This window comes from Homalodisca vitripennis, unplaced genomic scaffold (assembly GCF_021130785.1).
Source record: "Homalodisca vitripennis isolate AUS2020 unplaced genomic scaffold, UT_GWSS_2.1 ScUCBcl_7902;HRSCAF=15778, whole genome shotgun sequence".
Taxonomy (NCBI): domain Eukaryota; kingdom Metazoa; phylum Arthropoda; class Insecta; order Hemiptera; family Cicadellidae; genus Homalodisca; species Homalodisca vitripennis.
This window is the reverse complement of record NW_025784020.1, coordinates 18,775-24,613: the sequence shown is the minus strand read 5'-3', so window position 1 is coordinate 24,613 and position 5,839 is coordinate 18,775. Positions and strand designations below refer to the sequence as shown.

The window sequence follows — 5,839 nt, the reverse complement described above, 5'->3', positions numbered from 1 at the left end:
AGGCATTAAATTTTTCGATGACACTGTATTGTAATAGTTTTTATTAGGTTTAAAAATTATTAGGTATTTTGTTCTTGGATTATCAAACTAATTTCCATATTCTCCTTCAAACATTTCTCTCTATTTTAAAAAATGCTATTTTATGGGAAACTCAGGCGTAATAGAGCCTACGTAATGCACCTTTTATAAGTTTAGCTTTCACTGAGCATCATAATTTTAATTGTCCTTTTTGTACTACAATTGAATTGTTTTACAAAAACGATTCTTCCATTGTCCTCTAATCAGGCTATAGTGTTTCATTGACATATAATAAAATATTTTATTGAATTTTCTGCTAATCGTGAAAGGTGTGTTTCATAAAATATTAACCCTTTGAGCTTTGCCCAAGAGCCAATGAAGGAAATCCCGGCCTCTAATCTGTATTTTGATTTTTACAGCCTATTTTTCCAAAATTAATGACGTTCGAGAACTTGTTTTGATGCGATGTAGGCGAGGTGCAGATTTTTAAAATTATTTTGCCAGTTAAATATATAAATAAAGTCATACTCTTAGTATTAACTACAATACTTATTTGATTGAAACTTGCTAAGTTACACTCGCGCCTACTTACTTAGACATGGGAACAATGAAAAGAGGCATACAAATGTATTAAGATATAATTTTTAAAAATGTATTGGGATGTAAAAGATTTAAATGATATATATTTTTTATAAAATGTTTAATTTAAAAATTTCAACAGATTTTATCGTCTAAGTAAATATGTCCATATCCTATTTTTTACCCAACACAAAAAAAAAAAACAATCATTCTTCCATCATGTGTATTTTAGAAACACTGTGAATTATTTTTGTGGAACACTACATGCTATTTATTTACTCATTTGTTATGTTTGTCAGGTGTGCGCACTGCGAGTGACAGAGCGTGCTCGGGCCCGCATCATCAAGGCTGGTGGGTGAGATCAATCACATTCGACCAGCTGGCTCTGCGTGCGCCCACTGGCAAGAACACTGTCCTCATGCAAGGTGAGTTGTAGTCTCGGTTTTATTAAACTGTCCTTAGTTGGTCATCAGTAAGCAGTTGGTTGTGATAAGAAAAACTATAAATTTTAAAGCAAGATTCTGTAATTAATAATCATATTTGTATTGCTTTTAAACGTAGAATGTTACATTCACAAATGTCATTTGGTTTTATAAAGTAAAATTAATTTTTGAGACTAATAGGTGGATAATAATCCGTATCTTATTCTCTACAATCAAAACTCAATTCATTTCATTCATGGGTATCAGTTTCAACAGTCAAGCGATAGCTAGTGGTCCCAGCAGCGTAACGTAAACTTCCTCAAATGCACCTCTGACACTAGGAAGCCTCTTTTTATCGTGGTTTTTTAAACTGGTTTTGAGTGTCTAATATTTCAAAACTAATCAAGGAAATCATTGATTAATCTGACACCGCTTCTTGTGAGGGAAGTTGATTAAATATCTGTGTTTCTGTGCTGTTGTACGCTGTAGCCGTCCCTCTTATACAATAACTAAGGATGTTGCTGCCCTGCATTAACGATGATGCTATATAATAAGTCTAGATTTTGGTCCAGCTAAGTTTGTATCCATACATGAATACTGGTTAATGCTGTGGCGACATCCTAGTGTCATCTCTCATTGAGGTTGGGTTATGAAGAGAATATATACAATTTACAATTTTTCTTCATATAATAGCATATGAAGAAATTCTCTATGAAACTTTACTTGTCCTCTTCTTTTGAGGTTTTAATATGCCTATGTTGAATAATTAATTGACTAAAAGTTATCTCTGATGTTAGTTTAGCTCCTGATGTAGGGACTTCCTGAGGGTTCAACCTTGCTCCAATTTCTTTTTAATATTTGTAGCCTACTACAAATATTTCTGAAACAGCGGTACAAAAGTTTTATTGAAGCCGACATAGGCTCAACAAAGATGCCTAGATGAGAGAAATTAATCTCACACATCCTCAGTTTCTTTTTCAGGTTTGAAACTAAAACCAAACACGATCAAAATAGTAGCACATTTCTACCTCAATAGAAGGATGATTACATATATACTTACATTTTTGAAGGATTGTTGGCCAAAAAATGCATAATTTTAATTTAACTTTGTCTACTTGCATATCAGCAATTTTGTAAACTATTTGATTTTATTAAATTTTTTTGCTTTGTGTCAGGTCGCCGTAATGCCCCGAGAAGCTGTGCGTCACTTTGGCCCCGCCCCTGGTGTGCCACACAGTCACACTAAAGCCCTATGTCCGCTCCAAGGGCCGTAAGTTCGAGCGTGCCAGAGGACGAAGGCGCAGCTGCGGCTACAAGAAGTGATTCTTTACTGTTTTTATTTCTTTCAAACATTTTATTATTAAATGTGTAAAACAAAATGAATGTTTCTTCTTACTTGGTTTTCCTGGAAAAAAATGTATTAGTTAATAGTCTTTGATATTAGTCCTGTAGTATTACCTCTCAGTTCTTTAGACAGTAGCTACTTGACCTGTGACTAATCAGTATTCGAGAGGTCGATACTACCCGAAACCACCAGGGCCTATTTTAAGTGTGAAGTATAAAGACAGTGTAAAATAATTTTTTTTAAAGCAGTGTCAAGGTCATATAGTGATGCGAACTTTTAAATTGAGAAGGTAGTCCTTATTTACTTCAACTAAACCAAACTTTAGAAGCTGTATATAAATTTTTGTAATGGTTTTTGTAAATTGGTTGACCTAATTGGATCTTGTCGTCAAAAGAGTTAATAAAAGCCATGCTCCAAAAGTAAAGCAGAGTTTACATAAACTAAGACCTTTTGTAGTGGGCAGAGAGATAAATACTACTGAAATAGTAATTTTGTTTGGTATCTTAACCCTGTTTTCGTCGCTAAAAGTAAGACTTGTACAGTTATTTAAATTTTAGGTACTTGAGGCTGTATAAATGATTTTTATTTTGATATATTCTGGCAGAACATTGACTATTGTAATTATCTTATAACATCGAACATCGTTCTCAGCGGACAGCTGACGTGAAGGTAATTACATATCAGCCATGTTGTAACACTTTATATACAAGTGCCCAGTTTTTTTATTTTGGAGGTAAGTGTTTCTCTCACAGTTGTGAGTCAGAGAAGTTGTTCTTCCAATTGATGTCCTTGGCACTGTTCATGAATCTCCCCAACACAAACTGTCGCATGTGTGTTGTCAAATACTTGAGAAAGGAAACCAATGTCTTTTGCCCTGGATGTAAATGTGGTGTTCATCCTAGTTTACCCTACTATGTGCCCAAACACTATGCCAGACCAAGTTCAAGCAGGGATAATGCTGCAAATGCATGGTGGAATTCAGTGACTGAGTGAAAAGATTGAACTTGAACTATATTGTAAATTCTGTAAATGTATACACAAGTATATATGCAGTCATAAGATTATATTTACCCATGAAAATATTATTTCTTTAGAGATAAAACCTATTTTTAGAAAAACAGTGACTGCGCTTTGTCATACAAAATCCATGTAAGGTTTTTGTGGTAAACTTTAGGATAACTATATATTTTTGGAATTATACGAGGCGTATTTAGAAAAATAAGGTTCCCATGATTTTTTAAAATAGACAGCTCTATATTTCTACTTAGTGTTATACATCAATTTAAACCTCAAAAGTTAAGCTATTTTTCCACATAATCACCGTTTCTGTCCAAACACTTTTGTAGACGATGCTCCAACTTTTCTACCCCATGTTGTAGAATTCTGCCGCCAATCCTTTGAGGAATCGAGTAACCTCTTCCTTGACTTCATCATCGGTACTGAAGCGTTGGCCATCCTACGTGTTCCTTTAATTTTGGGAATAAGTGATAATCACTTAGGGCTAGGTCTGGGCTGTAGGGGGGATGGGGCACAATAGTCCAGCCAAAATTTGTCAGCAGTTCTTGAGTTTGATGTGACATGAGGTCTGAGCCTTGCCATGGAGAAAGAAGCCTCACACCACTGGACAATCTTCCTCTACGGCGGTTCTGGATTGCGCGTCTCGGTTTTTTTTAATGTGTTGCAATATCTGTCAGAGTTTACTTGTTGTTCCATGAGGCAAAAAGTCGATCAGAAGCAGGCCCTTCCTGATCCCAAAAGATGGTTGTCATGACTTTCCCAGCACAATTTGTATGTTTGCTTGAACTTCTTCGGTTTAGGCGAAGTTGAGTGGAGCCGCCATTCACGTGATTGCTGCTGCTTGGGTTTCGGGGGTAAAGTGAAACGCCCATGTTTTCCCCCATAAAACTTTGATTAACTGACGATGAATTTCAATAGGTTAAATCTGTTTTGCATTTAAAAAACGTATCACAGCAACGAATTTCGCATCTGGCGGTAACAACGATAGGGAGCTTCATCGAAGGCAGCTAGGCCGGCACTGTTGGACATATAAGTCAAATAAGTTATACATTTACAGTTTTGATGTAAAACTTATTGCTAAGCAGTTAGTTTGCACCTCAGTATATTTACAACAATTATTAAAAAATATTTGATTAAAATTGATTAAGTATTTACATGGTAAATAACAATAGGTTATTGTTATTTTGTAAACCTTCTAAAAATATTTGTGAATAAATTTACATGTAATTGTTTTACATGACATGACTTACATTTATGAAATGGGATAACATTATAAAAAAAAAAACATCTGCGTGGCTGTTGAATTAGAGCTGCCACTACGAAGTGATACCATTTCCAGTTCTAGAAGTTAAAACAAGTCTAATTTGTTTGTGCTGGAAACATGCCAAAACCAAGTTTTTTAACCCTACATCTAATAAATAATTTGTTTAAAATTAAAATTATTGCCCGAGACAGAATATTATCATATCGTTTTTACAGTCATGGTTTCCTAAGAAGAACTAATCCAAATTCATTCATCCCTAAACAATACATTTTTTAGTTTATTTTCTGACGAATTATAAATAAATTGATATGAAAAATTGGGAATAATTTTTAGGTTCTCCACTTCATTACAGGAACTTGTTCTGACGTATATAACATGTTAGATTTAGAGTATTTGGTACAGTCCAATAGCTAAGAGTCAATTTGCAGTGAAATTTAGTTTTTGTGAACTGACAGGAGGGATTTTTTCTCTAAGAAACAAATGAATCGTAAGCACATTAGTTGTGATGATCATAATGAAAGTGTTTAGTATGTTGCAATAATTTTTTTTTTCTCAGATAATAATTGTCTTAAAAATTGATCTGGATGATCTGACACACTTTGAACCAACAATCAGACATGTAAAGTTGTCAGCCAACCCTATAAAGACCTATTTTTTGGCTGAAAGTGGGTAAACTTTTTGTCTCTTTACCTCATTGTATGAACACTATCAAATTAAAAAAAATATAATCTGGGGAAACAATCTAAAAAAAAAGGAGGGAGTATCAAACAACTCCCAAAGTAGCGGCTGACAATTTGATGTAACAAAAACTACAACCTGTGTGCTTGTAACAAGGCAAATTGCTTCTTGTGTCCTAGACTATTCAAAGGGTTCAAATTTATTATCCAAAATGATAATGGCTGGAGAACAAAAATAAGAGATGGGCCACCTGGCCGGAAAATTTTAACGCAACAAGAATCTTCCTGTAGAACCCGGAAAAAAATCAAAAACAAATTTTCTGTTTCTTACAAACTTTACAAATTCAAGAAATAATTTTATAGCTCCTTGAATCTAAAACCTGAATTATCTCTAAAACATAGCATTTTACACAATGTGTTCCGTGAATGAAGATATGTGTTCCACGAGCCCCAGCCCCACTTCAAAATTCCAGAGTATTTAAGTTGATCCAAGATTGCCTCCATAGTGTAGTGGAAT

At 34.3% G+C, this 5,839-nt stretch overlaps 1 pseudogene; it reads left to right on the top strand.

Moving 5' to 3' along the window:
- Positions 1-896: 896 nt before the first annotated feature.
- On the top strand, positions 897-2,392 carry LOC124374323 (annotated as a pseudogene).
- Positions 2,393-5,839: the final 3,447 nt, after the last annotated feature.